The sequence below is a fragment of the Dermacentor andersoni genome, chromosome 1, assembly GCF_023375885.2.
Source record: "Dermacentor andersoni chromosome 1, qqDerAnde1_hic_scaffold, whole genome shotgun sequence".
In the NCBI taxonomy this organism is placed as follows: Eukaryota; Metazoa; Arthropoda; class Arachnida; order Ixodida; family Ixodidae; genus Dermacentor; species Dermacentor andersoni.
In genome coordinates, this window is record NC_092814.1 from 260,630,210 (window position 1) to 260,654,560 (window position 24,351).

At 46.8% G+C, this 24,351-nt stretch overlaps 2 protein-coding genes across 5 annotated transcripts in view; one reads left to right on the forward strand and one right to left on the reverse strand.

Moving 5' to 3' along the window:
- The window catches only part of LOC126548425 (uncharacterized), a 43,089-nt gene extending 31,036 nt beyond the window's left edge, over positions 1-12,053 (reverse strand). Inside the window, exon 1 of the mRNA XM_050196569.2 lies at positions 12,007-12,053. The gene's annotated coding sequence lies outside the window, so the exon portion shown is untranslated. The remainder of the gene's footprint in view (positions 1-12,006) is intronic.
- LOC129381127 (sulfotransferase 1B1-like) overlaps positions 1-24,351 on the forward strand; it is a 337,139-nt gene that overhangs the window by 69,459 nt on the left and 243,329 nt on the right. The window lies entirely within an intron of this gene.

Consider the following 24,351-nt stretch of genomic DNA (forward strand, 5'->3'; position numbering starts at 1 on the left):
ACAGGGAGTGGTCCCCTCAGTCCAGGAGTGCAGCGGCTTTATAGCTGCCCTTCTCGCTTGGTTGGCCAGCTTGAGCTGGTCCGTCGAGTCGGAGCTGGACAGCTGCCTCCCATTACTGTGTGGTGGGGTGTGCTATGGGTATGAGGTAGGGTGTGCTTGCGCAAGCCCATACCATGTGATAAAGCGTTGCGCATTGATCGCTGTGTGGGCATTTATAGGAATACAGCTCAGGGTGTATGGCGTGGTAAAGACTGAAGTGTGGATATGGGTTTGTTTAGAGTTTCGGCCATATTACGTCTTCCTCTCGCGTCAGATCATTTTGAGGTAGTTGTAATGTTCTTGGTGAAAGCCGATAGTGTTGCACGATGTGCGCGTAAGTTAATGGTATCGGCTCGATGTGGAACTGCTCGGCGTGACCCTCTCGTGGCTCCCTGTGTGCACGTGCTCGGGCGTAGGCGTGTGCCTGCTGATTGGCGCGTAAGGACTCGTAGTCCACACGATTTGTATGTGTGGTGGGAGCTGGTGGGCGTCACTCAGAACGTGATGTGCAGCCCTGGAAATTTTGGCCCTGTAAAAATTTATGTATGCCGTCTGAGAGTCCGTCACAACTACGACGCACTCCAGTGCGGTCTCGTCGTGACGGCTAACGCTGTCGCTAGTGCCTCCGCAGCGCTCGCTCTGGAAACCGCGACGACTCGTTTATTTCAGTCCCGTGATTGTCGAGTAGGCTGGTGACGAATGCGGGGGTTCTTGCGGTGCTGGCAGGCTAGTGCACTTGTGTGGAGATAGTTCCTCTGTAGATAGCGTCTCCTCGTTCTTTATCTTCTATGAAATGCGGGCAGTTTGGCCGCAGAATCTTTTAACCCAAAATCATAACACTAAACAAAAAACAAGAAAAGGTATTGAAATGACAATACACTGTGAAAAGTATATAACGAAATAACAAATCCCACAAACAACTAGTCTGCAGATCGCGGAGAAAATAGAGAAAAAAGTACAAAAACGTTATAACAGTACAAGAACAACACAAACACGATTAGGTCCCAAACAAAATTACAAAAGTCCATTGTTAAGAATGGCCATACGGGGTGGCAACGTGCCAGCTTTCAGCCCGCTGCACGTGTTCCAAGCCCACCAGTCGAAGCGCCCTTCCGAGAGCTGCGGTCGGCAGGCAGCCACGTGGCGCACGATCAACTCCGGAAATTGGTACTTGGCCGCACCACCCGAGACGGAGCAGTTCTACGAAGCCCTCTGACGTCGGCACTGAAAGCTGGGCGGTACCGAGAACTGCGGACGACCGGCAGCCACGTGGCGCGCGATCAACTCAGGAAATTGGTACTTGGTCGCACCACCCGAGACGGAGCACGGTTCTGCGAAGCCCTCGGTCGTCGACTCCGGAGCCTTTGTGTGTATGGGTTCGCACCTGTGTGCCTTTGTGTGTGTGAGCCATAGTGCGAGGCGGCGAGTTTACAATGCTTGGACGAACCTTCCCGACCATTCCTGCTCCGACCCACCTCATCCTCCAAAAAGGCGGGTCATCTTGAATGACGTCGAACTATGACGTCGAGCAAGAGCTTATAAGCAGCGTTTGCCGGCTGCTAGAGTGTGCTCGTGTCGTGATCGTTGTCGGGAGCTGAGTGCTCCTTGTCATGCTAGAAATGAACTAGTGAGCTGTGTACTCGTAAACTGTTTGCTGTATGTTAGTTTTGCGGGCTCCATATGGGAGTCGCGCTGGGCTGCTAATGTATGTCCTGTTGTAAATATACATCCTGCAATTAAAGCCTACTCACCTAGTCCTGTCGTCCCAAGTTCATCTCTACAGCTACGTCTGCCAAATCTGACAACTGAATGGCAGCGGTGAGATCCGACTACGGCTCCTAGATCGGCCTACGACTCGGAGACAGCAACGGCAGCTGACGGACGTTGGCACATGGTGACCGACCGGCATCCTGATCAAGTTGGAGGCGACTTGAGATTGACCACCTCTTGCAACTGACTGGATACGGCGGGGAAGGACTGGTGATATGGTGCTGCTTCAGTGGGTAAGCGTTTGGTTTTGGCTGTAAGATTTACCAGGCTTCAATTTCTCTGTGTTTTTGAATTTGATTCGCTGGGATCTGTTACTTGTATTTTGATTTGCGTGGGTATCGCAACAAGTATTGTGTGACAGCAGAGCCAAAGCTTAAAGCAGCGACCATGGTCCTAATGTGTTTGACGAGAGCTGACCTGTTGTGGTTGTGTGAGGAGATCGGGGTAAACGTAGATGAGAACTTGAAGGAATCAGAAATTCGTAAGACAATTCTCGAAAGTGAGAATGATTTGAAATTCATAGAACAAATGGGCAAACGAATTCTAAGCAAAAAGCGGGAAGAGGAAGCAATTAGGCAAGAACTGGAAGACCTTAAGCAAGAACAGGAAAAAGCAAGGCAGAAACTGAAAAGCATTACACAGGAAGAAGGCCTAACAGAAGTAACGAGGCAGTACATTGATGCATTGAACAATGACTTTCAAGGTTTTGAGCAGTTAATCGAGCGAAGTCAACGGCGGCTTGAGAAATCTGTAGGCTGGACGCAGCGAAAGTGGCAGGAAATAGACAGCAGATTTCAGTCGAAAGCCGAGAGAAGTAGTAGTACCTGTGAGAGTAGCAGCACGTTCATAGGTGAACTCGAAGTGCTAGCAGCTAACGAAGCCTTAGTGGCAACAGAGGCCGTTAAAGGCCAGAGTGAGAGCGACGAGGTGCTGTGCCAACAGAGGACTGTAGAGACAGCTAGGCCAGCTGCGAACAAATTGGCACAGTTACCGCGCGTGTGCGTCGCATCTCATGGTAGCGAGGTCGTTAGCGAGGTACAGAATACTACGAACTTGACAGACGCGAGCACCCATGTCGAGTCAGATCTGCGTGCAGAAGTAATGTGCCAGCTGGACGATGCAGTTGAGAATAGTTCTCGGGGTGGCGAGCTCCGTAGCTCACGAGAAAACAACTGCATTGTTCAGGGATCGGTGCGGCTCTCCGCCAGTCTAGATAGCCTAGATAGGGATGATTCAGTTGTTAATCATTCGGACTGTGCGCGTGAGACAGCGATCGATACCGACGGGCTGTGTGCAGATGCATAGCGTGAGCTGGGCAATGTAGTAGAGGGCAGTTCGCAAGAGTGCGAGTTGTCTAACTCGAGTAAAGCCTGCTGCATTGTTCCAGAGTCGGTTGAGCTGTCCGCCAGTCGAGGCAAAGTGAGAGTAGATTTAAATGTAAATCACTCAGACTGTGCGGGTAAGAGACCGATCCGGGCCGACGAAATGTGTACCGGCCAGCACGAGGCACGAGAAGGCGACATGAAAGTGAGTGCGAAGAGAAAGCGCCGTAAAAAGAAGCGCGGTAAAGACCGAAAGACGGTAACTAATGTAGCGCCGCCAAAGATGGCGAGAGACCCAAGAGGGCAGGGCGCGAGGGAAAAGGTGCGGTCGTCACTGACGATGTTGACGCATCGAAAACGTTCGAGCCACCGGTCAAAGGGGGACCGAGAAGCTTGTTCTGCACGGACACGGACAAAGGGCACGGGGCAGTCAAATTCCTCGTCGTTCCGTCGTTCTCTTCGAAGCTCAGCGTGCAGTACAAAGAAGCGCAAGGTGGCAAGACGAGACCAGGTGGGGAGTAGCGACGCGGTCAGTCGAGGTCATGTTGAAAGCGGGGCGCGAGGACGCAAATTGGCAGGAGACCGTAACGTCTTGGGGGAGCTGATAGTGAGTCAGCCCTTTTGTTGTTCCTCCGTAGCCAGAGTAGCTTTTAAACCGCGACCACCTCGGGTTCGGCTGAAAGTATGAGTCAGTCGTAAGCAATCGGGAACGGGAGGCCAGGAGAGCTTCCGTAGTAGGAAAACGTGTTGTTTTGTTTTATTTTGGACATTTGCAAATTTTCGCGATTTGAGACTAGGATTTCTTTCAATATGTAAGGTATGAGCTCTGTTCATGATTTGTTTGAGAAGCTCGAGATTTGAAAGACGCGTTTTAAGTAAACCTGTAGTCTCGCGAGGTGTTCATTAATAAGTATATAGGCTTTCTTTTTTTGTGTGTGTGAGTAACCTGTAGGTCAAGGTTATCGTTGAGAGGCCTATCGTAACGCGCGTGTGTGTTATTTAACCTTCTTTCTTTTTAGGTGTTTTGAATTTTCTAAGGTTAAGCGCGTGAATTTTCAGTAAGTGCGTGATTTGCACTGAGAAGAGCTCTTAGGTCCATTAACGCGTGACCTGTGCGGACGGAAGGAAGCAGAACGTTGATGACTGGGTTGCTCGTGTGTGTCGAAGGCAGCCGTATTCTGACTTCTCTAGTACGCGTGCGAAGAGCTAGTTATTAGAAGACACATTTGTTTAAAGGTTCCTCTGTGTTGCGTAAGTTACGCAAGTGTGGTTGTTTGCTTAAGGAACGTGTCCTGTGTGGATTAAAGGAACAAATGTGAGCCAGCGTGATGAAAACTTTGTAGGATGCAAGCACGTGTTCGGAATAGGGACCCCAAACTTGGCGCGTTTGTGATGACGTACCTGTGGAGTTGGCCAGACGGTTCAGTGGCAGCCGTACATGAGATAAGTACGCCACTGTGATAGGGTAGGAACAGGCTGTTCGCGAAGTTATGCTGCTGAAGTTATGATTGAGTATTGGTGTTTGAAAGGCTTCGGTTTAATTCTGCGTAAACCTTTACTCTTGTGCAGCGCGAGGGTCGGGTTTGGTCGAACTCCGGAGGAACGTGAACGCTCGCTTTGGTGGCACGAAATTTTGGGGCAAAATTTGGGATTCCCAGTTGAGTGACTTGCATGGAAATTGTGATAGGAGGCCTGGTGGGTTAGCAGCTAATTCCGGGCGTTTGAACGCTGAGCGGTATTGTGTTGCCGGGTCGACTCTTCTGTGGCAGTTGTTGTAAGATGGTTGAAGGCATTCCAAGTACGCAGGGGTTGCAGAGAGCAAAGCCATCGTCTTGCTCGTCAGCCATTCTCTTCCTGCCCAGCGGTTGCCTGCACTGGCCAGGCGAGATTTTCCGGGCCATGGAGGAGCTGTTAAGAATGGCCATACGGGGTGGCAACGTGCCAGCTTTCAGCCCGCTGCACGTGTTCCAAGCCCACCAGTCGAAGCGCCCTTCCGAGAGCTGCGGTCGGCAGGCAGCCACGTGGCGCACGATCAACTCAGGAAATTGGTACTTGGTCGCACCACCCGAGACGGAGCACGGTTCTACGAAGCCCTCGGTCGTCGACTCCGGAGCCTTTGTGTGTATGGGTTCGCACCTGTGTGCCTTTGTGTGTGTGAGCCATAGTGCGAGGCGGCGAGTTTACAATGCTTGGACGAACCTTCCCGACCATTCCTGCTCCGACCCACCTCATCCTCCAAAAAGGCGGGTCATCTTGAATGACGTCGAACTATGACGTCGAGCAAGAGCTTATAAGCAGCGTTTGCCGGCTGCTAGAGTGTGCTCGTGTCGTGATCGTTGTCGGGAGCTGAGTGCTCCTTGTCATGCTAGAAATGAACTAGTGAGCTGTGTACTCGTAAACTGTTTGCTGTATGTTAGTTTTGCGGGCTCCATATGGGAGTCGCGCTAGTCTGCCAATGTATCCTGCTTAAACTGTTAATATGTAAATAAATCCTGTTCACCGAGTTCCTGTCTACGACCTTAATCTCCTTCAAATGGTGGCAGCGGCGAGATAGTCCGACGACTCCTACATCTGGTCGACAGCGGTAGGATCGTCCGACGAATCTAATACCATATACTACTGTTCACACAGAACCTAACAAGCCACCCACCGCGGTGGCTTAGCGGCTATGGCGTTGCGCTGCTAAGCACGAGGTCGCGGGTTCAAATCCCGGTCGTGGCGGCCGCATTTCGATGGGGACGAAATGCAAAAACACCCGTGTCCAGTGCATTCAGGGCACGGTAAAGATCCCCTGGTGATCAAAATTAATTCGGAGTGCACCATGACGGCGTGCCTCATGATCATATCGTGTTTTTGGCACGTAAAACGCAGAATTAATTCATTCAACTTAAGCCGCTGTCCAAGAGAAAATCCCTTACTTCCTCGAGACCATATCTCTCTTTATTGAGGTACCACCAGAGTCCAAACACTTTCTGCCCAACACCTAGTGTTGAGAAAGCAAGTGCTAGAAAACAAACATGAAGATGGTATTCCTTCTACAAATGCTGGCAACGCCCATTTCATTTACAGTGTGTTGATGGCCTAAGTATAAACATCGCAGCGCAAATATATTGGTCTAGCATTAGCGTCGGACGTTAACGGGGCACCATTAACAATGCTACTTCCTACCCATTACGGAAAGTGTTCGTCCTTAAAAGGTGTCTACGGTTTTCACCCACTAACATCAAACTATTGGTCTAAGCTACAATTTTGAGGCCGACTCTTGAGTATGCTAACGTCGTATGGTACCCTTACACTAACATAACATAGCCAAACTGGGAAAAAACAGGAAAAAGGCAATTAGGGTAATTCACAGCAATTATAGACGCAATAAAATTCACCTACTCACATCCTAGCACAGTCGGGACTTGAAACATTGGAGCTTCTAGCAAACCTAGGTCGCCTAAACTTCCTACTCTAAATACTGCACAGCAGATGTAAAAATAAATGTCTCATGCAGCATACGTTTACTTTTCTAAATGCTGCATAGCTAAACATAGCCTATCCATATACATTTATTGAGTTCAATTGAAATAATGATACATTTCAATTTTCCTTCTTCCCCCGTGCTGTCCGCGAGTGGAACAGTCTAGATGCATCAATAACTAATATAATATCGCAATCTGATTTCTTGAAATTATTAGAAGTTGTAATAAATATTAAAAAATTCGTTTTCTATCTATGTATATGCATCCCAGTTTCCATTACCTATAGCTAAAGCGATGGTGTTCTTGTTACGCAGTTTTTGATTTTGTGACATTGTAAAATACCGTAGTAACATGTAAGAAGACATCTACCGAATGGGCCACTCCGAATTTTTCCTTTATACATGCATTATGTGCGCACAATTATCGGTATAAATATGTACATTGAACCTGCTTGTTATACCATAACATTGAATTATTGCTATACATACTTTTATGTAATTATTCCATTTTTTATTCCATAAAGCATACGCCGTACAATCATGTACCTGCCTGCTATAGCCTAGAAATGACATTGCCAGAACTGAAAATAAATATATAAATAAATGGCAGCCTAGTGAAAAGCGAACAGTCGTTTTCTTTCTTTTTCATTTTTGACGTTTTGCGTGCAAACCGTGCAACGGGCTAATCGCTTCGATCATAGAATAATGGCTGCAAATATTTTGTTTAAAAGTTTAATTTGTCCAACACCACTACACAAGCCTGTGATTAGGCACAGGTCCCTGTCGTACAACAAACGACGTATAATGAGGACATAACCCAAAGTGCTCGCTTACTTCAAACTCAGTGCAGTCGTCATCAGACAGCTTAAGGTAGTGAGCATATTTTACTACTTTAAGCCAACATACTAGCAAGGGAACCGTAATGCCAGAATGAGTAGCGCTTACGTTGAACAGAAGGCGCGTCCTGTATTCATCAACTTACGAGCAGTCCATTGATGGCCTCCCGAGAGAAAACCGAGCTTTCTGATAAGGCAACCGTTCGCAAGATTTTATTACGTGGAACCTAAAGCGGCTTCTTTTTGTTTTGTTTTTTCTTATTGTTTACGGGGGGCAGTATAGGGTTAAACGTTTCAGCCAGTCAACCCAGACATATCTACAAAGAGCACCCTTTAGACGTAGGGGCTCCGGCCACAGGGAAGTAAACGAAGCTGGCAGATCTCCGACATTAGGTAAGCTGAGCGTCCCCCACATTGCCTCAGAGCTATCTTGGAAGGCGGACCCGGCCGTGCAGCTCGGCTTTTCTAGGGCCCCACACACAGCATGTCAAGGCCAACGCGTGCGGTTTTAAGCGGTAACTGCGATGCGTTTCGCACGCCGCGTGATACTTCTAGCAGAACGCTATTCGTATATGCAGCCTTAACGTTACTGGTATGCAAATTCTTGTTTGGTGCAATACTGATGTTTTTTTTTTATTATTACCATAGTGGCACTAAAGAGAAACGAGATTTAGTCACCTGGCAATGGTGACGGCTGCTATTTTTCATGCAGCAGCGGCAGAAAGAAATGCAGGGTAATCTTTTTAAAGCTTTATGGAATTTCTAAGAATAGCCTGTTGCAGATAACATAATTCTAGTCATTGAGCTGGATTATTCAGAGAGGCGGCTAATACTCGGAGAAGAAGTCGAAACACGCATTAAACTAGTCAACAAAAGTTCACTAATTATCTTTTGAATTATTCACTTTACGGTACATATTGCAATTTACGAATTGTAGCCGGTGAATTTTCAAGGCGTATGAAGTTGGAATTAATTTCCATAATGACACCAGTTTGTAGATATGCACCATCAAACTTGCCGTAAAAATGCACTGTTGCTCCACTTTTTTAAAGAAAAGCTCTTTCATGGATTGAAGCACAAAAGCAACTAGAACGCCCATGTATTTCGTTCTAAAATTTGGGAAATAATATCTCGAAACTAGTGTCATCCTGTAAATTAATTTCAAGTGGATACGCTTTGCAACCTCACCGGCTACGATATAATTACAATATGTACCGTAAAGTACTTAATTAGGAAGTTATTGGCGAATTTTCGCTAATTAGTTGAAATATGGGTTTTGATGTCTCATACTAGTAACGTTCGCTTCATCGAATAATCCAGTTCAAGGACAAGAACTATGCTAGCAGCCGCAAGTGATTTTAAAAAAATGCATAAAACTTAAACATTGTCATAGCATAGAACAAAGAAAACAGAGCATGCTGAAAATTAAATAGGCTAAATTAGGTTCCGTTGTGGTCAGAGATAGTGGGCCCGAGTTCCGCCACTGGAATGATTGGTGCCACCATCGGCGTGACGTTCTATACATAGGTAGCACCCCGCGACGACGGCCCACCGCGTACATCGCATGGGGAGCAAGCTTGAAAGAAGTCTATCAAGATCTTTAAATTGATGAACACACCATTTTGCCCTAACTACCACATCTTTAAATTAAGCTCAGAGAGATAGAAGGAACACTGATGCATTTTTCTTCTTCTTGTATGCTGATATGATAGAAGATGTCTCAAGTATTTCTCTTTCGGCTTTTGTCCTGCCCCTGCCAAGAACCGTCACATTTTCGTGACCTATGGCATTTTATATCAGTACACAAGAGGAAGGAAAATGCATAAGTATTCCTTCTATCACTCTGAGTGATAAAGAGATAGCTTTTCTAAAAGGCTGAATTTAGAGTTGTGGTAGTTAAGGCTAAATGGTGTGTTCATGAATTTCAAGAACTTGTACCTTGCTAAGAGCATAGCGCATGCGTCAGCAGTTCAATGTTTGACGGTTGATCCGTGTTTTCAAATATGTGTCAGTGGCTAGTCCAGCGTTCTGGTGTCTATTCTTTCTGTCGAGCTTGCGTCTCAATTTTTTCGCTGGTTTTCTCATGTGTCACCATGAACCAACTGGCCCAGCAAGCAGGACTTCTATTAAGAAATGTATCGTAAGACTGCGCTGTTAGTCTTTCTCTTTCCTCATTTCAGGAATTACAGCCGATTCGTCGGCTTAGAAGTTGATAGGAGTACACTGGCAGGAAGAAGGGGCCTGCATACGAACGCCGGCAACATTGTGTTTTCGGGCTTACTCCGCTTTGTTGCGATGTAGGACGTATGTTGTCAAAGCTGGTGTTTCGCAAATGCTTAAAACACGAGAATTTTAACGCACAGGCACAAGACACACAAGCACATCCAAATCTATAGCGTGCAAATTAGGACCCAATCCGTGTGTAACTCGGGACTTGAAGTAGACGCTAACCCTACATTACTCCGCTAACGGAAGTCAATTATAAAGGTTGTGAAGGAATAATGTAAGTATATTCTTAAGGTACATTATTTACTCTTATTATTACTTGACGGCGCCTTTCACCGCGCCCCCATTGTCATAAGCGAATCACCAATTTCAAGCGACAGCAAACCTGTCAAAACGCTGTTTGAAAGGAACAAATGCATTAGTTCGCCATTTTAATGTACTGTATTTGACAGCAAGATCTCTCAGACCAGCTGAATAAGGTAATTGAGCGTTACTTTTTGACGTAAATTACACCAACACCTTTCGAGTGAGTTATATCACTTTCATTGTTGATTAAAAGCGTAAACACACACAACGAAGAAGAAACAGGACACAACGAGAGCAGACTGGAAAAAGCACTCGTTGTGTATCGTTCCTTCTTCGTTGTGTTTGTTTGCGCTTCCAATCAACCATAACTCTATACCTACTGCCCCGGTTGTCCATGCACTCTCTTAAAATATCACATGTTGCACACTACATCAAGTCGCACCTGGGGCTAAAAACTGCGGAGGAGGAGGAGGAAAGAAAAAAAAGAAGGCGGGGTTGTGAACCAGAAATGCGTCTGGTTGGCTGCCCTACACTGGGGGAACGGGAAAGGGGGTATAGAAAGATGAGATTGAAAGAGGGGGTCGAAGGAAAGACGCGGTGAGTTCGCGCACACCTGTGGAGGGCCCCAGCCAGTCAAAGGCGTTCACACAGTCCAGTCGCCCTCAAGAAAGCCAAAAGTGGTTCACAGCTTTGTGGGCTGACGAGCGATGGGGACGGTCTTCAAGTATCACCTGCACGGACAACGGCCGATCGTCCAGTCATTGCAATGCGATAGATATTGTTTGTCTTTCCGACTGAAATGGACGACAGTGGCACAATAAATGTTCGATGTTCTCTGCGCTTCCGCAGACGTCGCACGCAGCACAGTTGGTCATTCCAATCATAAAGTAGTGTGCACCTTCGGGAAAGCCACACCCGACCACATCCGGTATAGAAGCGATGCCTCACGTCGGTGAAGCCCAGGTGAAAGTCGGAGTTGGAGCGAAGGATTGAGTTCGTGTAACCTGGTGCGTCTTATATTTGGGATGTTCCACTCTGTTAAAGAGAGCTTGCGTGCCAGGTAAAGAAGCTGCCTGGCCGCGTCTGTCCTGGAAAGAGGAATGCGAACGCTGTGTTGTTCTCGACGTGACTCTCCGGCAGCTGTCTGCTTGATCATTTCCACTGATTCCGCAATGACCAGATAGCCACTGGAAAATAATTTCGTGGCCTTTTTGTTTGACGTAGTGGTCGGACAATTTTGTACCTTAGCTGTTCGTGAGCTGCGGGTCGGAGAACTGACTGCATGCTATGTGACGCCGATCTCGAGTCGGAAAATGCGGCCCATGTACCAGGACTCTCCATGCCAATAAATATAAGTGCACTGAGCAGAGCCCTCAGTTCTGTAGCCGCATAGGCGTCGTGACATGTAACGTCTCGAATCGCAGTTCTACTCCTCTTGTCGTTATGAACACAGCACCACTAGAACTACTTGATGTAGTCAATCCTTCAATATAGATGTGTACCCGGCTACTGTATTTCTGGTACAACAGGAGTAAGTTTAGTTTTAGTGCAGACGGTGGTAGAAATACTTTTTCGTGAAGTTCTAGAATTCTGAGGTGTACTTCTGGACACCGCAAACACCATCGAGGAGACACCGGCGTGGCCGCAGGTGCGCATCCCGATGTAAGCGAGGTGCAATATGCGCCGACAGTCGCAATATGTGAGGTGCGGCGTCTTTCGACGATGATTCCGGCGAGGTGATGGGAAGCAGTTCCGGCAATGTGCTTGATGGGACTACAAACTGCAATGTACTTACTACAACTATGTCGGGAAATTACCATAGACAAAAATTCTGTATTGAATTTATGTCTATTGTACTTTCGCAACATATGGACAATAAGCCTCATATCCAACCTCAACAACTAATTGAAACCATGGTTCACGCAAAAACTACGCGTAACGCGCTTATTGCTTTTCTCGCTATCGCCGCAATGAAATGACTTTGCTCTTAGTTGCGTAGACGACGCACGAATATTTCTACCCAGCAGAAGCGATCGTTTACCTTCTAGAAAAGCCGCAGGTTTGTCGGACTCCACGGCTCTGACAGAAAACGTTGTGGACGCCCAGCTGCAACGACACAGGTGCGTATGCAACGCACACACACTTTTTTGTGCTCTTCACGGCAGATTATGAGGCAATAAGCAACAAAATGCTTGCAACAAAACTTACAAATGTCTGCATGACTGCGTCCGCGTGAGATAAAATCGAGCGCACGTGATCCATACATGACACCCTACCGACTGCCTTTGCTGCAATATCCTAATTTCGATGTATAGCTGTGGCGTTTCTGGTAAGATGGGCAACGGGTACTCGCTCGAGTCCTGTGCAAGAGCCTGGAGTGAGTGCGGTGCCTCAAAAAGAGCTGAAGATTGCGTTCTGTTGCTGTCTGCCACATACAAGTTCACCGAGAAAGAGAGAGAGAGAGAGAAAGGAGAAAGGCAGGCAGACGGGAATTGGGGAGAGGGGGTGAGGGAGAGGTAGAAGACAGAAAGAGGAACAGGGAGCACAGACCAGCAATGGGAATGGAACAAGAATAATACATAGTGATCTTTAAGAACGCTACTTGGTTCATCTTTATCTAAGTACTAAGAGCATACAGGGCAGAAACAACCTCCCCCCAACCCACACACCCTCAGAAATAAAGAGCATCAGATGCGCTGGTGAGATAGAAGAAAGTGCCGCAGCGTCATTTGGCTGATGCGTGGTGCCTATAATACCGGGCTCACATGCCTGTTACCGCAAGGTTTAAGCATACTTTATCTTTTCCTCGAGCATATTCTTCATAATTTACACAAGGAAAGAAACACAACGTCAACGGTATATTTTCTTGCAACATTCTGTACTTGTGGGAAATCCTATGAAGGTCAGAGTCTTTCGTACTTTCTTTGGTTTGGGTTCTTGAACCAACTTGTTTGAGTCGATTTATAAGGCCCTGACAAAAACTGAAAATTAAGCTGCGGCAAAAACCTGCCCATTTAAACGGCCAGCCTGTTCGTTGAAGCTATGTAATCAGAGGTACTCGCATAATATATTTATTGCTGGCTGCAAAGAGCCTAAAAGGAAGTTTTGTTTTACGCAAGTGTAGCATGGCGTTATTATGAGGAAAAAAGTCCAGGTGTGATTATGGCTTGTGTTCCCAACAGACGACCCTTTTCTTGAACTCGAATTAAATTAAGTCCTGAAGTTTTATGTGCCGAAATGATTATATGATTATGAGACACGACATAGTGGGGACTCCGGATTAATTTTGACATCCTGAAGTTCTTAATGCGCACCCAATGCAGGGTACACGGTTGTTCTACAGCGAAGCTGCTTATGGCTAGGTTTCCGTGCATTTTGTTCTCCATGAACAAAAACTATCATGATCACTGGCTCATACCCCCGTAAGCATTCTTAAAAATTACCTACCTAAATCTAAGTACACGGGTGTTTTCGCATTTCACCCCCATCGAAATGCGGCCGCCGTGGCCGGGATTCGATCCCGCGACCTTGTGCTCAGCAGCCCAACACCATAGCCACTGAGCAACCATGGCGGGTCCTCGTAAGCATTCATGCTCCCGTAAGCAAGCAAAAAATGCAATGGCTCATAGCCCCGTAAGGCAGCGTCTACATGCACTCAGCAAAGTGAAGCGAACAGTGCTTAAATTCTTTCTAATAACACCTACAACATACAGAACAGCATGTCGAAAACTGTTATCATCAATGGCTCATAGCCCCGTGAGCAATGGCTCATACCCCCGTAAGTGAGCAAAAAAATGCAATGACTCATAGTCCCGTAAGGTTCATGGCTACTCACTTTGCGTGGATTAACTGCGATGACGCTACCCCTGTTGTCGTTATCGATGATTTCAATATGGATGTGTCAGTACCGAAAAGAGAGCGGTTTACATGTTCCGTGTTGCAGACACATTCCTTGCGATGCCACCCCTATCCGGGCCAACCGATCACATGCCGCGCATCAGATCAGGAACTGCTCCAGGATGACTGCGGCTCCTACAAAGACCCACTTACTACTTTTCACGAGATCACCTCACAATATAGGGACAGCAGGAGGTTTTTTCCTCCCCCCCATCAGAAGCTCAACCGAGCTCAGGCAGTCACATTAAGAATGATTCAAACTAAATCGTATCCCACACCTTTTGTGCTTAACAAAATTGACCAGGATTTTCCCGCGGAATGTAAAAGTTGTGGACACTCTCCGTGTCTATTTGATATGTTCTGGCTGTGCCCCAACCAAAGGGCTTCGGATCTCAACAGTGAGGAGGACTGGAGTCGGCGCATATCCAGCGAAGTTTTCCAAGATCAACTCCTGGCCGTCCGGAGAGCTCACAACATCGGGAAGGCCGTTGGCCTACCGGTGCCTACGTGGGCGGAGCCACCGACTTAGCCTGGGGGCTTGTGCCCTCGGACCCTAGTTTCTCTGGACTAAAATAAAGTTCTTGCCATGCCATGCCATCTGCAAATTTAGCGCATCTCCGCCCACCTGCAACCTCAAGTCATTCTTGTCATGTTTTTTCACGCCATTTATGTTTTCACTCTTGCTTCTCTGCCTATATATTCCGCGGTTGCGCAGTCAACATACTTGTTGGAAGTCAGATCCTGTGTTTTGTGCCCCTTTTTTGTGTCCCGTTATTTGCGCTGTTTGCTAAAGCGTGCATTAATGTCTAATTGAACGACGCTGAGCTGTCCTTCGAGTTTTCCGCTGCGATTAATGTGCCACAGCGGTACGTGCTACCCGAGCCAGCAAGCAGCAGCAGTCTGCGGTGCCAACGCCGCATGTCACCGACGTCCTGCGCGACGAGACACCGAGGAAGCAGCAGCGGCCACCAAGGCACCAAGGCCGGCAGACGCGCGCAGCAGCTAAGCTCAGGGGGTGTGAGAGAGAGAAAGGGACCACGCCAGTTGCATAGCAATGGGGGGGGGGGGGGATGCCTGGCTCCGGCGTGCCAGGTGGGGTGGGGGGTGCCATATGCCTGAACATCCCCCTCTTTCCGCCGCCGTGACTGGGCCTAAATGGTAAAAAAGGCTCCGCTAACCAGCAGCACGAGCTCATGTAACAGATGTGTAGCGCGGCAGAATTGTCGGCTACAGCTTTATCAACATCCTACGTAATAATTGCAGGAATGTGCGGGCTGAAAAATTTAATTCGCCAAGTGATCACTAAACTACTCGCCTTAGCGGAACGTTTCATGTACGGTGCGCTCGTGCGGTGCGCTCATGTCCCGCTATGGTTAGTGTGTCGTCAGTATGTAAAGAGTGTTCCATTTTTTCAGCTTTGTATAGTTTGTGTTAGTTTTGTATCAATTTCGCGGTGTTGAATAAAAACACAGTCTCCTGGTCATAGCTAACCGTCTCTTTGTCATTTTGTTGTTGTTGTCATGGTGGCGTCCTACAGGGCGGGGTATTGAGCCCTATTGTCTTTAACGTAACTATGGATGGCCTTGTTGAAATATTACCCAAGACAATTAACCTGCCGATGTACGCTGATCATATTTGTTTGTGGCCTTCTGCGGTGACTCGTCTTCAAGTGCGGGCAAGAATTCAGCGGGCAGCCACCCGAACGTGTTCGTATCTCCACAAATAAGGCCTAAGTGTGTCCAACTAAAAATGCGCGTTAATCGCGTTTACGCGCAAACCCATGGCACCGTACCCTGTTTCAATGGTCAGGCTGTCAAATACCTGAAGTCTCACCGCTTCTTAGGTGTGACTATTGACAGGGACCTTTCATGGAGCCCCCACTGCATCTACCTGCAGCGGAGACTAATTTGGATTGTACATATAATGAAGCTCCTCTGCGGAAATAACCTGGGGCACGTTGGTACGGTCCATGCTGCAGCTGTACAGAGCACTGCTTCTGGTCATTTTACGGTGCAGCTTGTCGGTTTTGGCGAACACATGTAAATCAAACATTCGTACCCTCGAAAGCTTGCAAGGCCAGGCTCTACAGACATGTCTTGGACTACCACAATGCGCCTCGACTCACGCAACAATCATGAGTGCTAGCGACTACTTGGTTGCAGCATGTAGAACGATTGAGAACCTTAGAGCACATATTCGACATCTGTGTCGCGTACCCAGTCATTATAATGCTGCTTTGACACCACAAAGAACTCGGGCCACATTTTCTAAACTTGTTGCGACACATCAAGGCAACCATACGTCGGGATTTACACCAGCAGCAAGACCACTGTTACCCCTGTGGTGCCTACGAGAGCCCCAAGTACGCCTCACGATTCCAGAATTACGAAGAAGCCACGCCATTCAACAGTGGCTCTACGTAAGTTCACACTGTCATTACTGAACGCTGCATATGAACAAAGAACGCGCATTTATATAGATGGACCTGTCCCACCCACCAGCTCCACAGGCGATGTTATCATCCCAGCCTTACAAGTCACAATAGCGCTCAAAGTGTCCCATATAAAGACCTCTACGGCAGCAGAACTTGCTGCTCTACGTGCCGCTGTTAATTACATCGCACAAGCCAAACCTCGAAAGCAGGTCGTTTTTTGTGACTCAAGGCAGCCCTTCATAGTCTGCATACAGCTTTGCAACGCAATACTCATGGACAACTGGTGTTTGAGACCAGAGAGGTTCTTCACCAAGCCCTCTTGAAGAACATGATATTTTCTAATGGCTTCCGGGGCATCATCGGAAATGACCTTGCTGATGATGCCGCCCGGTCAGCCCATAAAGAAACCGTGACACTTCCTATATCCTTATCAAGGACAAACACTGCGAGGGGTCGTTTACTTGTTTAAACCAAGATTGAAACTTTGTGGAGCACCCCGATTTTCTCGAACTGCCGTATCCACCGGCTGGATCCTGCATTGAAGTTGCAGTTTCCATCGAACTTCTCCTGCCGTGATGCAACTTTACTGTGCCGCCTCTGGTTAGGGGTTGCTTTTACGAAAGCCTACTCATTCGTTACTGGAATGACCGACACACCGATTTGTGACTCTTGCAAACGTCAAGAGACAATCGAGCACATGTTGCGTTTTTGTATTCTCTGAGATCGAACGCGACGTTCTCCGGACGGTGTTAAACCGATTAGATAGCAGACCATTTCAGAGAGTAAGATTCTCGGACCATGGCGCCACGTGTCGCAGGCTTACAAAGCGACACGGGCACTGCTACGTTTCATGAAGTCGACTGGCCTCGCTGACCGATTATAGGCGTGCAGTTATGGACAACCGCGCGTATTCACACTGATAGTACCTTCTCTCCTTCTCCTTTCTTTTCTTCTCGTAAACCCCTTCCCATGTCATCATCATCATCATCATCATCAGCCTGGTTACGCCCACTGCAGGGCAAAGGCCTCTCCCATACTTCTCCAACTGCCCCGGTCATGTGCTAATTGTGGCCATGTTGACCCTCCAAACTTCCTAATCTCATCTGCCCACCTAACTTTCTGTCGCCCCCTGCTACGCTTCCCTTCCCTCGGAATCCAGTCCGTAACCCTTAATGACCATCGGTTATCTTCCCTCCTCATTACATGTCCTGCCCATGCCCATTTCTTTTTCTTGATTTCAACTAAGATGTCATTAACGCGCGTTTGTTCCCTCACCCAATCTGCTCTTTTCTTATCCCTTAATGTTACACCTATCATTCTTCTTTCCATAGCCCGTTGCGTCGTCCTCAATTTAAGTAGAACCCTTTTCGTAAGCCTCCAGGTTTCTGCCCCGTACGTGAGTACTGGTAAGACACAGCTGTTATAAACTTTTCTCTTGAGGGATAATGGCAACCTGCTGTTCATGATCTCAGAATGCCTGCCAAACGCACCCCAGCCCATTCTTATTCTTCTGATTATTTCACTCTCATGATCCGGATCAGCAGTCACTACCTGTCCTAAGTAGATGTATTCCCTTACCACTTCCAGTGCCTCGCTACCTATCGTAAACTGCTGTTCCCTTCCGAGACTGTTAAACATTACTTTAGTTTTCTGCAGATTAATTTTTAGTCCCACCCTTCTGCTCTGCCTCTCCAGGTCAGTGAGCATGCATTGCAGTTGGTCCCCTGAGTTACTAAGCAAGGCAATATCATCAGCGAAGCGCAAGTTACTAAGGTATTCTCCATTTACTCTTATCCCCAATTCTTCCCAATCCAGGTCTCTGAATACCTCCTGTAAACATGCTGTGAATAGCATTGGAGAGATCGTATCTCCCTGCCTGACGCCTTTCTTTATAGGGATTTTGTTGCTTTCTTTATGGAGGACTACAGTGGCTGTGGAGCCGCTATAGATATCTTTCAGTATTTTTACGTACGGCTCGTCTACACCCTGATTCCGCAATGCCTCCATGACTGCTGAGGTTTCGACTGAATCAAACGCTTTCTCATAATCAATGAAAGCTACATATAGTGGTTGGTTATATTCCGCACATTTCTCTATCACCTGATTGATAGTGTGAATATGATCTATTGTTGAGTAGCCTTTACGGAATCCTGCCTGGTCCTTTGGTTGACGGAAGTCTAAGGTGTTCCTGATTCTATTTGCGATTACCTTAGTAAATACTTTGTAGGCAACGGACAGTAAGCTGATCGGTCTATAATTTTTCAAGTCTTTGGCGTCCCCTTTCTTATGGATTAGGATTATGTTAGCGTTCTTCCAAGATTCCGGTACGCTCGAGGTCATGAGGCATTGTGTATACAGGGTGGCCAGTTTTTCTAGAACAATCTGCCCACCGTCCTTCAACAAATCTGCTGTTACCTGATCCTCCCCAGCTGCCTTCCCCCTTTGCATAGCTCCCAAGGCTTTCCTTACTTCTTCCGGCGTTACTTGTGGGATTTCGAATTCCTCTAGACTATTCTCTCTGCTATTATCATCGTGGGTTCCACTCGTACTGTATAAATCTCTATAGAACTCCTCAGCCACCTGAACTATCTCATCCATATTAGTAATGATATTGCCGGCTTTGTCTCTTAACGCATACATCTGATTCTTGCCAATTCCTAGTTTCTTCTTCTCTGCTTTTAGGCTTCCTCCGTTCCTGAGAGCTTGTTCAATTCTATCCATATTATACTTCCTTATGTCAGCTGTCTTACGCTTGTTGATTAACTTCGAAAGTTCTGCCAGTTCTATTCTGGCTGTAGGGTTAGAGGCTTTCATACATTGGCGTTTCTTGATCAGATCTTTCGTCTCCTGCGACAGCTTACTGGTATCCTGTCTAACAGAGTTACCGCCGACTTCTATTGCACATTCCTTAATGATGCCCACAAGATTGTCGTTCATTGCTTCAACACTAATTTCCTCTTCCTGAGTTAAAGCCGAATACCTGTTCTGTAGCTTGATCTGGAAGTCCTCTATTTTCCCTCTTACCGCTAACTCATTGATCGGCTTCTTATGTACCAGTTTCTTCCGTTCCCTCCTCAAGTCTAGGCTAATTCGAGTTCTTACCATCCTGTGGTCACTGCAGCGCACCTTACCGAGCACGTCCACATCTTGTATGATGCCAGGGTTAGCGCAGAGTATGAAGTCTATTTCATTTCTAGTCTCGCCGTTCGGGCTCCTCCACGTCCACTTTCGGCTATCCCGCTTGCGGAAGAAGGTATTCATTATCCGCATATTATTCTGTTCCGCAAACTCTACTAGTAACTCTCCCCTGCTATTCCTAGTGCCTATGCCGTATTCCCCCACTGCCTTGTCTCCAGCCTGCTTCTTGCCTACTTTGGCATTGAAATCGCCCATCAGTATAGTGTATTTTGTTTTCACTCTACCCATCGCCGATTCCACGTCTTCATAGAAGCTTTCGACTTCCTGGTCATCATGACTGGATGTAGGGGCGTGGACCTGTACAACCTTCATTTTGTACCTCTTATTAAGTTTCAGAACAAGACATGCCACCCTCTCGTTAATGCTATAGAATTCCTGTATGTTACCAGCTATATTCTTATTAATCAGGAATCCGACTCCTAGTTCTCGTCTCTCCGCTAAGCCCCGGTAGCACAGGACGTGCCCGCTTCTGAGCACTGTATATGCTTCTTTTGGCCTCCTAACTTCACTGAGCCCTATTATATCCCATTTACTGCCCTCTAATTCTTCCAGTAGCACTGCTAGACTCGCCTCACTAGATAACGTTCTAGCGTTAAACGTTGCCAGGTTCATATTCCAATGGCGGCCTTCCCATGTGTAGTGTAGCAAACCGGACGTGCGTCTGGTTGACCTCCCTACCTTTCCTTCTTTCTTTTGTTCCTCCTCCTCCTCCCCCTCCTGCTCCTCCTTCTTCTTCTCCTTCTCCTGATGTTGTTGTTGTTGTTGTTTAACTTCATGTCACAGATACAGTGTCTTGTTTCAGCTATACGGAGTTTTACAAAAAGGTGAATTTTGTGAGGATATCTCCCGATATTCTATCAGAAATTCTCGTTGTTTGGATGGTGACGCCAGGAATCGACGCGGAATGCGCTCCATTCCGTTTCCAATAGGCGGTACTGTAGCTCGGATGATCACGTTTGCGAAAAACAGTAAATAAATAAAGGAAACTCGTAATTCTCATAGCATTGACGCCCGTGCATCAAGCAAGTAGGTGGCGTTTTCTGATAAGGTGGGGAGATCAGCGTCACTGACACGCTATTTAATTTTGTGTCGGTTCAGGGCTGGGGACAGCCAAAATACAGCACGCCGTAGTATCTACGACGATTTTTCTGAAGTTGTTGTTTGGCAACAAATGAGTGTCGGGCTTCAATTTTGCAAGTGCAATATTGCCTCTAAAAACGCTACTTAAAATTTTACCTGTATTGGCAGCGACGCCTTACAGACTGACAGCAGCTGTGCAAATGCGTTTATCACAAGTTACCAGTGCAGCACCCTGTGTTGTTTGGTGCAGAAAATAAAACAGCCTGTACACCTGCTGCATTAGCGATCTCTGGGAACGAAAGCGAAGTGCGTGTGTGTGGGGGGGGGGGGAATGTCCAAGGCGCCTGTGCTGGTGCTGAAACATCACCCCCCCCCCCCTTCTCCCCGGAAATTTTCAATATCCTCGCCTTCCTGACTACACCCGGAGAAGGGGGGAGAGGGGGTGACAGAAGACCTATGGGCCCCAAGTGCCAGACTAGCTAGCTACGCCACTGGACCGCGCACCGGCGAGACGGCGGCACTCGCGCGCGTGCGTGACGCGGCTGCCTCGCCGGCGACAACCCGTCTCGCCCCGGGATGTCGCGTCGCCGTATCTTCTCCGTCGAGGCGCGCTGCTGACATGGCGTCGCAGCCAATGGGAATTTAGGTGGCGTTTCGCTGCTACAGACGCCGGCTATTTCGCTCAATGGACCATTTGGTGCTTTCGCATGAAGAAGCGGTACCCAGCAACCAATAAGGACCGCTGATTTCTGCTTGTCGAAGTGATCATTTAAGAAATGGCAAACATCCGAAGATATAATTGGAAAAGCGTTCAACTAGCTCTCAACGTTCTTCCCAGTACAATTTCGTGACATTAATTCCCAAATTTGTTTCTTGTTTTTTGAAGGGCGTTAAACAAGCTATGGTCCTGCGGCACAGAATAATAAAGGCCCTCCAAATAAAAGAACATGTCACATTCGCTCTTGGTGCAGGCTTCAGGAGTCGTAAACCTGCATCCGAATTCTTAGAAAAATGCCTGAACGAGGGATAGCTGTCCCATTCGTCTCTGAAGAAAGTTTATATTTAGTACTAGCCACGAACTTAGCTTCTGAAGTAATTATCCGCAAGTTCAGCAGGCTGGTGCGTCTTGAAGGTGAAAAAAGTACTTCCATGTTAATGTTGTTCTTTTTCTTCTCCTTTTAGTGCGTGCATTGTTAACGTATTTTTTAAAGCGCATCCAAACGCATTTTCGAGGCTTCTTCGAAAAGCTGAATTTTCGAGTCGATTGAAATACCAATGTTTGAGAAAAATGACAAAAGTGACCTCCGAATATCGAATTGAATTGAAAGTGTATCTAATTTCTACATAAAGTAAAATATAAAGGTTTCGTGTGGTCTGCTTGGCAACAGAAGGCTGATTTGCGTTATTTGGTAGATTTAATTTTATCATAAACTAGACTACAGCTCAGCTGAGAAGGTTGTAAAATATCAAAGGAAATGTGATCGTATGCGGTGCGCGATGGTAATGGCAGAAACGAGAGAAAGAAACGGCATGCCCTCAGATCTACGCAGTTGAGCAGTGGTCTTTGAAGGACCTAGGCGCATTAGTACAGCAGCGCACATCGTTTTAAACAGACTTGTACAGCTTACAGAAAAAAAGTAACTGATTACAATTACCTCACTAAAAATGTAATTGATTACACGGACCCCTTACTGCCTCACGAAAGTAATTGTGCAAGTACTAAAAAAGTAATAATTACTTTGGCGTTACTTACCACCCAATTTTTTATTCACAATGCACTAATACTGTGAAGAGAATGAGCTGGCCTGGCTCTTTCAATACGTCCCCTGCAGTCCTTCCCGCGTTGTTTATCATCTCAGATAAGGGCTTCTAAAAATTCTCGGCGGTCATCTTTTCTTATTTTTGTGTGAGAACATCAGCAGCCGCACTGAAAACTCGCTCGGTGTACGCGCTGGTGGGACGGCCGATGTCGTAACATACGAACACGGGACGAAGAAAATTGACTCACCATCCCGACCCTGCGAAAGGCGATAGCCAGCGAAGCTGTTAGAAAACTACTCAAATGCCGTCGGTGGAGATATGAAATGCTTTATTGTTCTGCCTAGCCTTAGCACGACACCTTTGTTGAGCATTGCGATTTTGAACTCTTCGACGCTCATCGTATTCACGCTGCTCTTCGGGAGTCTTAACTTTGCGTGGTCGACCCATAGCGGTCTCGCAATGAACTGAACGAGATGCTAGGCAGGTTTCCCTTTTATATATGAAGTTTGGTATCGTCATTCACTGATTCGTATGCTGCTGTTGCCCCTTTCCCACTGGAACAGCTTATGCAACCGCAATGTTTACCAGGAAACACACGCGGGGAGAAGGAACGTGCCTCGCATTGTTCACAGGCACCTTATCTTCCATCATGCGGTTTTGACGCTTGTTTTCTGCTTTTCTTTATTGAAATGAATACTGAGCTGTGTGTTGTATGCCTGATTCCAAAGGAGATATGCACTTCTTTTCGTTCAAACTTCTTCTTTATTTTTTTATTTTTTTGCTGATGGACGCGTAAAATTCCGACCGACTAGAGGCGAACAGCTTCGCTATGTAAAAAAAAAGGCATTACGAAACAAGAGATCGGGAACTGCTCTATTACAATGGGAAAATGCAAGCCTAAGCTCACTGAACCTGGCTTTTCTGAACATGGACGATCAAAAACTCGAAGCCGTCACGAGGCACAGAATGCAGCACTGACAATGCAAGTCACACGACCTGCCGCTAAGGTGAAGAAACAAATGCTGAGCGTCGGGCTTTCATGCCTAACAGGCGCATACGCGAGGCTGCTACGCGGCATGACTGCGAGCGTTTTATGGTAGCACCCGGCAAATTCAAGTGCTCGAAGCTGCGTCGCCTGTCACAGCTTTTTCATCAATAAAGTGACTATAGTTACAAGTAATTGGTTACTGAAAAATGCAATTGAATAACATTGAGCTTTACTCAGTGAAAACGTAATCGAGTAATTACACATCTACAAACAATTTAATCTATTACAAGTAATTGTTTACACGCAATTCGCTACGTACAAGTGTGGTTTTAAAAGAATCCAAACCTGGTGACAGTGGTCAAATTGAAAACTGCTATGCTTAAATCATGACTGCCAAATCTTAGGGAGCCGAAGGTGAAACATGTTTATTCAACAACTGAAAACAATTGTCCTTAACTGATCTACTACACCCGCTCGCGCAGGAACAGGCTCCTTTGCGCAGCGACCGCTATTCTTATGCAGCCGAGTAATTCGGAAGGGTATCGACTTGCATCGGCCTTTCTCCCTGTATACTGCTTTGGTGTTCCTTAATATTCGACTGGAACGAATATTCTAAAACCTCGAATAGGAAATCCCCGAATTGAATACGAATTGAATAGCATTGATTATTCAAATCGCATTCGAAATATGGTACCATCACGCGCTCCTATAACATTAACTCAAGCCACTTCATTACAGCCTTTCTTGTGCTAAGTGCTCCCGAAATTCTTTTCAATTGGCTTTCTAACCTTTTTACAAAACTACTTTTGCATCATGTACAAAGACACTCTTTTTGTCTGCTTGTACTACAGATAAGCCGTTGCTGTTGAGTTATAAGACCGCCTCTTTCCTAATCGTCGGTTTAGCTTTGCTGCATGGCACTCACATTACGACTCAAGCTGTCTGCCATGCCCCTTGTGGATTTACCATGGTCGTATTCCTTTGTTCATACGAACAGTCTCGGAAGTTAGGAAATTTATACACATGCA